The following is a 13,363-nucleotide window of genomic DNA, read 5'->3' as shown; positions in this document are numbered from 1 at the left end:
AGTTGTCCTGGCTCAAGTGCTGCAGGTCACTGGTGTCCTTTGGCAGGAAGGAGGTCGTCATCGTCTCCAGCCATGTCGCTAGCTGATTCCCAAGGGACTGCGGGAACTGGATGCACCGACATCTTGGCTCACTGCGGACAAGAGAAGCACAACACACACACAAAGAGGGCCAATGCAAGTTCGTTCTCTGGTAACAAGCTATCGTACGGCTATGCCGTCTCTAAGAATTTTGGCTAACTGATGCAGACAGTTAGACAGGGAGGCGGGTCCAATTAGGGTCGGCCCAAAATAGAGACTTGACAGGGGATAGCCTCGTGGGTCACCTGGTGACACCGGCTGCTCGGTTGTTGCTCTACTACTTAGCTCTCCTTGGGGTCTCTCGGTGAACTGCAAGAAACAGAATCACAACAGCATGCAAAAGGTGAAGATAGGAAAGAGCACCGTGAAAACAAAACACCAAAATAAATTGGTCTGCAATGAAATGGAATGAATAAGAACGCTAGAAGTGTTAGGTAGAGAATAAAAAAAAAAAAAAAAAAAAAAATATTAAGCCTGCTGTTTTTCACAAGAGTTTCTGCTAGGGGCCTACAGCACGTGCGGCTAGGGGAGTAAGAGACCTAGGAAAGGGTGTGGCTTACAGAGGAAAATGGACCAAACACTTAACATAAATATCAGGGGGAATATCTAATATTCTGCGCCTTATAATAAGTGGATAGGTTTTATCACTTTTGGTTCACCTGGTGGAATCCAGCGGCACGGTCAGCCTCCCTGGCGCTCCCAAACACTCAACCGCAGTGTCCCTGGCCCTCCGTTGCTCTGACGTTGCGCCCTCTCAAACAGCTTGTGACTTTTAACACAACCGGCAACACCAAGATGTCAACCGCCAGACAGCACTACAAAATTGGGCTGTTCCCCAGAACCCTCTCTTTAGAAAAGAAAGTGGGCCCCGATTTAGCCCCCGGTTTAGGTACTGGTCCCAGAGATTGCGTCGTGTGTCAGCTGGACTGATTGATCACCGTTGGAGTGCCAAATTGCTGATGTCTTCCACTGCGTGGCGCAAACGAACAGAGATAAGAGGGACCGAGTTTCACTCACGGCCAGTGTTGGCAACGCCGGTTGGCCCCCTTGCTCACTGGAAACCTGAGATGACTGTCCTATCACCAAAGGAGTTCTACAATCAAATACACAAAGGATGAACAAAGGAAACTTAAAGTGAATTAAGGTTTGGTTTGCTTAATCATCAACTGAGTAATATATATGTAGAAATGAGAGGTAAACAGCTTTACCTAATGATGATAAAACAAAAACAAAAGCTTATGATAATGATGGTAATTATCAAAATAATCTAAGCAAAAAGAGAGAGGAAAGATAAAAAACAAAAAGGGCTATATAGAATAAAATAAAATAAAAAGTTGAATAAAACTAAAAAAAATAAAAATAATAATAATAATAAAAATTAATAATAAAAAAAAATTAAAGAGGAAAAAAAAAAAATAATAATAATAATAATAATAATAAAAAAAATAATAATAATAATAATAATAAAATAAATAACAAAAGACAGGAATGAGCACGGGAGAAGAAGAAGCTGGTTTTCACCACAAAGGGGCGTATTCACTCTCTGTGGCTTAACCTGGTGGGCAGAAAACTTAATTCAAATTAAAAATTCAAAACTGGTTTAAATCTAAATTTAAAATAAGCAGGTGAGAAGAATTAATTGGAAAAATCGGAATAAATGCCCTATAATACCCAACGATAACAGTAATGTATCATTAATAATTATGAAATTAATCAGAAAGGGTAAAAGTAGATGAAGCAATTCAAAACAGAACCGAAAAGAAAGAGATCAGAGAGATGCAAGCTGTGAACTGACTTAACAGGTTACTTCCACTAGATGGCTTGCTCCCTTCTAAATGGGTTAATCAGTGGTTGGGCTGAGACACTTAATTTGCACTATTAAACAATTAAATTCTAATTCAAATCATGTTTGAACCAAATTCAAAGTAAATGTGAACAAAAACAGGCAAAAATTGTCTAATGCTGAAATAATATTCGCACGAGCAAAGCTGTTAATGCAAATAATTATTGATAATTTAGACAGCTAATTCAATAAATCACAGAGAGAAATAGAGGTTAGTAATTCGAGAGCCTTATCTGAAACGGCCAGAGATGGCACTCATGCAAGCTGGAATCAGAAGACAGGGCAACTTGAAACGTCTAAAATTCCCTCTGGTGTTTAGATAGCGGAATGACAGTCAGTTACACTATGATCTAATCTCTGTGCGCTCATCAGCGCTGATTCTCTGCATCAAAATCGCAACTCACAAACAGACAAAGGTTTTATGACCCTTGAGGTGCTAAATTAAACAGCGCGTGAGGCCGGAGCTTTTCTCTAACCAACACAAGACTGTTAATAACAGATTTTGTCCATCTGTTTTACCTCCCATAAACATTTAACAAAACAGCACTTATGATTTAAATGTTTTAGGTTTAAAATCGGGTAGCTAAGCCAATTTAGACCAGGAGTTTTTTATCGTTTAAATTTTGAATATCACTGTGGCTCACCACGAAATTCAATAACGATACTTAATATGCAAGGCCTTTTTAACTGAATCAGAGGAACATCGCTCAGGTTCAGATTTACATATTACAATTAATAAAAGATTTCTTCATCTTTTAATTATTCATATGAAAATGTTGGTCTTCTCTTGACAGGAGACTTTTAACATTTACTGCAGTTTACTTTTATTAAAAATAACAGTGACTATAGGTATTTTTAGAAACTGTTAGGCTGCTGTGCTGAACAGTTGCCTTTGTGCCAAATGAGTTCGCTCGAAGCGCGACTTAACTCACAATTCAAAAATGCGCATAATATTAACATCCAAAAATGCTCATGAAAATGAAAATGAATATTGCTCACAAAAACAAAGTTTGAACGCTGCCCAAATTTAACTCCACCATTTAATGTAGCAACAATCACTTTCTGGGGAATAATTAACTCAAATGAAGTGAATATTCATGAGTCTATGAATATAACGTGCTTATTGCTTACAAATATTAAATTACCCAAAGAGGGAATATTTAATCATTTAAAGGTAACCTTTACTAGAATTAATTTAAGTTAATCTAGACAATCTGTTCGTCCAGCGAACTGGAAGCTAGACTTCCTTATCAAAATTCAATAAAAATACCCTTCTTACAAACTCCAAGAAATATTAATCTTCTGATCAGGAAAAAACAATATTTTCTGTGTCTGTACTACTAAGATTACTGAAATTAATTCATATAAAACAAAGCTCGTAGCGTAGATCACACGATTCAGGGACTTCGATCTCAATGAGCAATAAAACAATTCAATTCAAGCAAATTATAGGATTTAATAAAAACAGACTAAAGAGTACATAACTACAATTCACACGGAGTAAATATGAGTATATAGCAAAACGAAAATACAATTTAAACAAGGTAAATGAACAAGAATAATAATGAGATAAATGAGAGAGAGAGATAAATGAGAGAGAGAGAGAGAGGGGGAGAGAAAGTGAAAGTGAAAAGCAATCTCAGCGTGGCAATTTCAAACAGTTAACTTTGCAAGAGACCCCAAGTCATTGGATGATTTCACAAACATGGAATAGCCTAGACAACCTTAAACAGCAATTTTAGTTGCGATATAAGAAAGTACTTGCTTTGATCTGGCTCTTGTGTGTAGCTGCGCTCAAATTGTCCGGTCTGTGCGGCCTCAGCGTGGTTCTTTCCAGAGCAGATGATGCGCGAGCTCGATGGTTAACGCGAAGGTAAACTTTGCCAAAAGATGACTAGACTTAAGTTCGTTTGGCTCGTGAGGGCAATTGAACGAAGTCAAATATCAGCAGACAATAAAGAAAAACTAGAATGAAACGAAAAGTAAAGAAGAATAAACGGAGAACTTCTTGAAGTCCGGTTGCAAAGCTGGGAATCCTCTTTTCTCTCTGGCGGAATGCACAGAATAAAGGTTTCCCTGAGCTTTTAAGTAAATCTAGGTTTACACCTATTTTTTTAGTATGAGCCAATGAAGTGTAAACAAACTAAGGCGGGAAAAATCTTCTTTGTTTGCTGATCTCCGCCCACTGGACTAATTTATGGCGATGTCAAAGTTAAACACTTTTCTTAAGCAAGATCGTTCCTCTGACACAATGCATCTTTTTGTAATTTGCTATCAAGATTCGTTACAGTCGCGTTTTTACGATTACACCGACACTAAGAACTAGGCTTTTACCAGTCCCGTATCCGAAGATACAGACTTACTATTAACTAAATGCATCTAAAGTTTGCATTAAACACACAGTAACATTCAGATATTCCACTATGCCGCATACATACATTTGAGCACAAAAAGGGAGACATTAAAATACATTTAGAGGTAGTTTAAGTAAAATAAGGTCCATGGGCCAGCAAAAATGCTTGTGCCTGTTTTTGAGTGTATGTGCGTCTGTTTCACTGGAATGTGCGATCAAGAAGGGGGGTTGTTTGTCTTCCCTTTTGAAGTTCGATATCGCATCTCTGGATAGTCTCCAAGGTGTTATAACTCTCATCCCCGCCAGGACATTGCCGTCATGGCGGCGCCCAGGGTGGTGAGTTATGTTGTAAGAGGGTTGTAAAACGAAAGTCCTTGTTTTTTCTTTAACTCACGTTCTGGTCTTTGAGTGTAGAATGTGTCAAAAGGGGTCAGGGTTCATTAACATGGAACAGATGGTTGAATACCATCCGCTCATTGGTGTTACAACCGAAAATGAACCGAACCGTGACTTTAAAACTGAGGTATGTACCAAACCGTGATTTTTGCATACCGCTACACCCCTAATATATATATATATTAGGGGTGTAACGATACGCGTATTCGTATTGAACCGTTCGGTACGACGCTTTCGGTTCGGTACGCGGTACGCATTATGTATACCGAACGGTTCGTTGGAGTAATTAATTATATTTGAAAAAAAAAAAAAAGAGAGAGAAAGAAATATAATGATATGCGTTCAACAAGGTAGCCCAATAACCCAAACAACGTAACAGGCAACGCCCCGGACACTCCCGAAGAAGAAAAAAACACCATCTTATATGTTTATGTTAGGCTACTCAGCAGGCGCTCGCTCACTCAGTACGCGCTGAAGGCTCGTTGCAAAATAGCCAATGCGTTTAACAGACTAGAAATGAGAAGATCCTCCAATAACCAACAGGTCTGGTGTTTGGGTGCACTTTGGATTCCCTTTAAGCTATAATGGTGATGGCAAGAGAGTGGTGGATAAAAAAACAACGGTATGTCGCATCTGCAACATGACAGGGTACACCAGCGGGATTACAAAAAAAAAAAAAAAAAAAAACCAGCGGGAATATCTGGGATATATGCGTCAGTACTATCTGGGAAAAGACGAAAAAAAGGAGAAACATGCACGCAGCAAACTATCCCTGCAGCATTTAGAAACTATAGCTTACAGGGAATCCAACCCAAACACCAGACCTGTTGGTTATTTTAGGATCTTATATTTCTGGTCTGTTAAATGCATTAGACATTTTGCAACGAGCCTTCAGCGCGTGCTGAGTGAGCGAGCGCCTTAGGGGCCGTTCACATATCGTGCCTAAAAACGCGTGGAAAACGCTAAGCGCGTCTTTCTCCTGAGGCGTCTGTCTTTGCTAAGCAACAATGACGTGCTCTCTCCATGAGACGCGGAAATTTCAGCGAAGGATAAATGGATTTGCAGCTCTAAAAATCGCTTGCAGTAGCTCTGCTACTGAATTTATTTCAAAATTGCAATCCATATACAACTATGATCAGCTGTTCCTTCATCTTGGCTGAGCTCTCAACGTTGTTACGGGAAAGGATGAAGCTGATTGGTTGGTTCTTGTCACATGACCCGCGGTGCGCTTGCGGCATTCTGAAAAGTTGAGATGTTTTTACATTTTGCTGTATCTAAAACGTATCGAACCGAACCGAACCGAACCGTGACATCAGTGTATCGTATCGAACCGAACCGTGAATTTTGTGAACCGTTACACCCCTAATATATATATATATATATATATATATAGCAAACTTACCAACTTCAACCTTTTGAGCAGTAGTATATTAAGTAGACCATCATATAAAGTTCTGAGAAGGTCCCCAGTTTCATTATTTGACGTAACATCACACCCTGAATGGTAAAAATTGCTTAAAGGTCACTTCCCTTGACATGGACACCATCCATCAGAGAATTAAGTATGACTAAGAATAAGAAAGAAAATTAACTTCAAAGAAATTCTGTCACATTTGATTCAAGGATTATACATCAAAATTCACACTGACTATGGTTTTTATTTGCATAGTAGACTTTCTAGGTTGCCCTACCCAGAGCTAAATTCAGCAAGCATCTAAGCACATTAATTCAATCTATCTATCAGATCTGTTTGTAAGCCTCATGTGATGACAATGGCTGGGCAGAACCTGAAAACAGCTCTGAACCTCCACTCAGACACTGTTAATGCCTCCAGATCAAGGACTCGTGTTTGAATGAGTTTTTATAACCCATGTAAGGCAGTGCATCACATATTTCATTAGCATACACTTTAGATAAATCCATGGAGGAATTAAGCAGTATGGTACTGTGTCTCCATGGAGAGAGTACCACTGAACTCTTGAGTCTGGAGCCGCTGTAAGAAAATCATTAGTGGCCATCAATGTCCATCAGCCTTGTGCTAACATCCACCCACAATCTAGAGCTGGAGGTGTGAGAGGGAAGGGTCTCTCATTAAACACTGCTTCACTACTGGGACTGTGTGTTTGTGTGTGTGTGTGAGTAAGTGAGAGAGAGAGAGAGAGAATTTAAATGTATCTTTATTATAACAATTTTCTCTTAAAATACACTATTATTCACACTTAATTCAGAAATGCACATTCATTTTATTCTTCTTCACATAAATGTTTAAAAAGTCAACACCATTTCATTTTTTAGAGTACACAATACCTCATTAACTTTTTGATTTATATAAACTTTGGTAAACAGTCCACCGATTTGTAGTAAGCAAACTCTACCTTTAATCTAGCTGCCACAAGCCCTAAAAAGATAGGAACCCCATTAGGGACCCGATGGGCTTAATTTCTATAATCTTACGCGGGCTCGGGTTTGCGCTCCGGTTTGCGAGGTAAACGAATGGTCAGAAAGATGTGAAAATGAATGCTGAGTAGGTGTAACGAAGCCTTGCCTCTGGCGATTACGTTTTGGTTGCACCAGCAGCTAAAGCAAAGTGTTGTGGAAAAGTTTTGACCATGTTTATAATGAGAATAATGAATGAATAATGATGCACCATCAGTGAGCGCAGGAACGCGCTGAAGACATCTACAGTGGATTCATTCATTTACCTCCACAAAAACATGCAGGCTTAGCCTAATCGTTGTGAGTAAAGGTTTTTCAAATGATAAATAAATATTCATGGAGTCTTAAATGCATAATGTGGACAGAGTATTTACGCTAATGTTGGCATTCTTTTATTAAATGTCAGCCCCTAGTGGCGAAGCAAATCAAGAGCCTTTATCTTAATTTCGTTATTGCCAAACACCAATCTTAACTTAAAATTTATCTTAATTTAATTTGTTTAAAAAAACTCATTTTTATTGGTGCGTTGGTCTATTTATAGGCTAAATGATACTATGTCTATTTAGAGTGCTCAGATGTTACGATGTCACAGATGACTTATTTTATTTCTTTATTCCAACTTCCAAGTGGTCTAGTCTATGTTAGTTATGAATAAATTATGTTAAAACATGTATAAATGACTCATTCTTGACAAAAGGAAAAAGAGATGTGTGTGTGCGCACATTTGAATAATGTCGGCTGTAAACGGGTTCGGGCTTTAAAAAAGCTGTCAATCAAAATGTACTTTTCGTGCTCGGGTCCTGTCGGGCCTAACTTTTAAGGCCTGATTACAGCTCTATTACAAACATTTCCATCTAGACATTCGGGTGCATACTGTATCCTCTACGCCCTCTCAATTTAATTTCTGAAATTCAATAGAACCAAAATAAATAGCTAGTATTTTAAAACCTTCAAAGCTCCATTTAAGTTTTCCAGGCAATTGTGGAGGATTCTCTGAGAGATCTTGACCTACCCAAAGAGCTTAACTTTTATCCCAATTCACCTTGGCAGATGAAGCCTTCTCATACACATCAAGTACATCAGATAAAACATTAACATCTCGTGTATTATTAACAAATACCGTAATATCATCTGCATAAGCACTTAAAACTGTTATTGAGTTCTTAATAATACCAGAAGTAATAAAACCAGAGGTTTTTTCATGAAATTTACAAAGTAAAGGTTATATTGTTATACTATATAGTCGCCCTGATAAAGGACACCACTGTCTTATACCCTTGTTACAGGAGTAGGACGGCTTAAACCACCTCCCACATAGACAATACAAGAGCCACCTGCATACAACAATTTCACCAATTAAAAAAAAAAACCTTGCCCTAAACCAAAAGCCCAAAACACTGAGATGATATTTGTGATCTATGAGATCAAATGCTTTTTTTTATCTAAGGGGATCAGGGCAATTTTATGTTTACATTTTTATTTATTTTTTTACTTTGCAAATATCTCAAACATCCCGTATCAAAAATAAATTATCTGATTTTGTCCTTTCTGGAACACAATATGTTTGATCCCGATGTACTGTTAAATGGAGGTGATTTTTTTTGCCTATTAGCAAGGCATTTTGATAGAATTTTGTAATCAGTAGTCAACAGAGCAACTGTTACAGGACACAGACAACATACCATCTCTGCTACATTTACCCCAAAAAAAAAAAAAAACTCACAAAGATCCTTTCGGATACAATGCCAAAAAATGTTTGTAGAATTAATGTTGCAAACCATCGATGCCTGGAGATTTTCCTCATTTAAGTTGACCAAATAAAAAAATTATGCACTTGGAGCATCCATATCTGCAACAGAAATAAAACGGGACCTTACCAAGACCCCTTTTACTCTCTCATTTAAATAAGTAACAATAAATAATTACTTTACATTTAAATAATTAATTAATTCTGCTTCTGTAGATGATATCTCATTCTCAACAACCTCAATTGTTTCTCTTAACACTTTAGTAGATTTGGCAGTATACTGCAGGCAAAACATTTTTATATTAACTTTTCCTACAGGTATATCCCACCACTGTCTTAAATTCTCAAAACTACTTTTTTTCATTTTCCACTGTTGTCAAAATATTTAAATAAAACTACAAAACTCTTTATCTTGAAGCAAACTAATATTAAAATGCCAAAAAGAGGACTTTTTGAAACGTGAGACTTACTTATTACAACCGACACCAGACTATGCTCTGTAAAATCCATTGGATTGATAGAGCAATCAATAATGTGACTACTCATCTGTTTAGACACACAGATTCTATCCAGGTGAGCATCAGTAACCCTATTATTATTAACTTTCACCCATGTATATTGCCTCACATTTTTAATTCTCCATGTCCAAAAGACCAGTTGCCCTTATTAACTTTGATTATTAACAAGATGCTGACTGAATATGCAGTATTTCGATCAACTGTAAAAAAAAAAATTCTGTTCAGTTCCAATCCCCCCCTAACATTCCCATCATTAAAGCATTCTTTAAACACACTACTTAACACACCAAAAAACATTCATCTTTCACAACATTTATGTCGCATACACATTTGTCGCATACACATTGATGAAATAATAATTTTCCCCATATGTGTGCTTTAACTACCAAGAGACTCAAAACAGTGACACTTAAATCAGGTGAAAAAAAAATCCTACTCCTGCGCTCAAATTAGTTTTATGACTTAAAAAATACTGCCCTTTCCACCACAATCCGCAATCAATTTCATTTCCTACATCACTGTTTCTTGAAGATAAATAACATGCAATTTTATCTGCTCTATTATTTCAGATACTAATGCACATTTGTGCATATCCCTCCCCCCATTTATATTAAGAGAACCTACTCTTTAAACTTCCATGTGCAATTTTAAGAGGGAAAGGAGAAAAACAGAAACAGCATTGCAAAAAGAGACACCACGTGTTGCATGAAATTGGTCAGCTAAGTCAAAACTTTTTACGTTCTCCTTTTTTCTACTTTTCTATACTTTTTAATTGCTGTTACGTTTGTTTAAACGAAACCTTTTCTTTTCACTTAAGATCTCAAATCCCATTTTCTTTTGATGTATTGAAACAGACTTCTCAATATCTGAAAAAGAATCAATCACATTAACTTGCTTTCCAAACGTATCATCTAGAAAAGCATTGATCTCTTCTAAAGTACACTATGAGAAATCATTTTGTGAGAAGTCTTGCGAGTTCACCTCACCACTACACAGCGAATCTCCCTGTGAGCATAAATCAAAATCATGCATAGATACAGTCTATTCTGACAATGTTTCACCCATGCCACCCTCGTAACATTCTTCATTACATGTCAACTCCATCTGCTGCTGTTTCTCCACCACACACTCTGCACTACAAAATCTAGACTGAATACCGCTAGTACTTGATACAGCGTGTAAACCATGGACATCACCGTTTTCAAAATTAAATGAATCGGTGATTTCTCTGTTCATATCATCATTTGCAATATTTCAGAAATCAGAAACTCTCACTGTTGTTGTTTCTATTCCATTACTTATTTGAGCATTTTCGATAGCAGATTCACCAACTTCCGAAACTCTTACCTCAGGAGGACCCTCACTCTCATCCCGAACTTCTTGGGTAGGCACGATAACAGGAATAGCATCAGTCCCTGCTCTCGAAACACTGCCTTCGATTCCATGTTCTTTATGCGGACAAATATGATGTTTATGGCCAAAATCACAGCATTCAAAACACTTCATACTACCGGGTGTTGCATAAACCATAAATGTCTTGCCCTCACGTTTAACATGAAAAAATATATCCAGCGTTCGCTAGGAGGAATCCAAAATCTTGTTTACTTGTCTTCTCAACAACATCACGTGTTTTAGAGCTGCGTGTTTACATCCCAGAGAGATCGTTTTAAACGGACTGACAATTTGTCTAAGTAATTTTAGAAGAAGCCGTGTAGAGTGGAGTAACTTGGACTAAATCATCATTTACAATAAGGCCACTTTTAATTATTTGATTCACAAGATGCTGAGCTTTCAAAAAGACTACAACATCCTTATTCATTCGAGAAGCAGAGGAAATATTTCTCTGGCCTACCACCTCTCCTGTCGCAACAATCAAATCCTCAACCATTACCCCATCAGCATGTAACGAGACAATGCCTCAACCTGAGACGCCATCCCTCCATGTAAACACTCACTTTGACAACAACAATTAAAAAGACTTAACCAAAACATGAAGAATCAAAATGAAAAGGCATAAAGCGAAGGAAAAAAAAGGTTAGCTGAATTTCCACCACTCAGTCTTCTCCCTGTCACCACTCTCAAATGTGCAAACTCCCAGAATGCCCTGAGAGAGAGAGAGAGAGAGAGAGAGAGAGAGAGGGAGACAGAAGAAGAAGAAGAAGAGAGAAAACCAAAGAACAGATTTGCAGGCTTCTTCTATAATGATCATGTGGGAAGAGAAAAAGTTGCTTTCATTTCTTTATGTCCAATTTTGCTTTTTGCAATGTAGTGCTTGTTGGAAAGCTGCTGATTGTACTATGCAAATATGATTGTAGCCTTTTACAGTTTCCAGCTTTTCCACATTTGTGCATAAATAAGTTAAAGTAGCATATATCTATTCATGCATAATTATAAAGCTGACTGATTTAAAAAATAATAATAATAATAATTTTGCCAAGTACCCAGTGAAGTTGCTGTAACGTTACAAAATGCCTCGATTTGCTAAGATTGGCTAATGTATTCAGTATAGTGATAATCAACAACAGTTTTTAAATCTAATTTAATGTTAAAATTTAGAAATGTTGTTAATTCAAGTTCATGAGATGTGATCTGGAAACACATGCATGGAGACAAACTACAAGAACGTGAAAAAAAGAATCCAGCACTACTTATAATGAAGGGAACTTTAATACTTTAAAAGTACTAATGCGTTTCGGCTTAAGAGCCTTCTTCAGGGTATTCAACACACATCATGCACAGACATTTAAAAGCCTCACACTGGATTACTCATAATTCATGTTCATCCATAATTCATAAAGGTATTTTTTGTTGTTATTTCATGTTAGCTATTGCGTATTGCTAACACTGACAGAACAAAAAACTTTGATGTGTTACCAAATTGCTTGACCAGCTTAGTTTTCCTCCCTGTGTGAAGTATTTCCTTTGAATTGTGGGCATTGTATTTTAAATGAAAATAATAGATAGCCTTGATTTCATGTCACAGCCTTGTTCCAATTTAAATTTCCTATTTATTGTTCAAGGACGTATTTTTGAGGTATTGACATTTTTCATATTACTAGGGTTTTAATTTAGCCAACCTTTAGAAATAATCTGGCATGTGTGTGCTAACAGATGTAAACAAAAAGCCACAAAACTATGGAATGGTGTTCGTTAGGACACATAATAAAACAGCTAGATTTTTCAGATTTCAGCTAGATTTTCTTCTTTTTTCCTTCTGCATACTATCATCCACTCGATGCAAGTGTAATTTTGGCCACAGCTAGAGGAAAACCATCGACGATAATTTCACAAGACATGAGGATGAGATGGCTGCTGAAATCGCTCATGTCAACATGCCTTCATTTCTAAAAATTCCACTGACTAAACTCTTGCAAACATTGGCATGTCCATAAAAAAAGAGCTGTTTGCCTTGGTGGTGGGTGCAGATTTATTTATCTTCAGCAGTGCTGTGATGAAGACCACGGCATTCTGAAAGGTCACGATGTAAATGAAGCACATCCTGCTCTTCAACATTTTTCATTGCTTTGGCCCCTACACGACAATTAATAAAAGCAGCATACTTCTAATTTTCTCTTTTTCATCTGCACTTGTGGTGAAACATGGGAAGGTTGTTTTATTATGCTTAATATATTAGTTTGGACACAATATGCTGTCTTATATAGTCCATAACACCAAAGAAATTCTGCTTTATTATATACAACATGAAATGGTGCTTTATGGACTGACTTGTTACTATGATATTGCACTGCAGTCACAATCACAAGAAATAATGTATAAAGCTCGAAAGCTGAATATTGATTCCAGCACAATCATTTACACAAAAATATTAGGATTTTCATTAAATATTTGTTGTTGAACACCAAATTTATGTAAGAAAGTATATTTTATAGGAACAGTGATTTTATTTGAATCTTAATAAAGAGTGATTTAGTGATTTTCAACAATCAGTCTTTATTAAACAGCATGTCTCATTGACATTTGTTTCTAACGTT

The sequence above is a fragment of the Carassius auratus genome, chromosome 23 (genome assembly GCF_003368295.1).
Source record: "Carassius auratus strain Wakin chromosome 23, ASM336829v1, whole genome shotgun sequence".
Classification (NCBI taxonomy): Eukaryota; Metazoa; Chordata; class Actinopteri; order Cypriniformes; family Cyprinidae; genus Carassius; species Carassius auratus.
The sequence above is the reverse complement of the archived record's forward strand: the minus strand, read 5'-3'. Positions refer to the sequence as shown.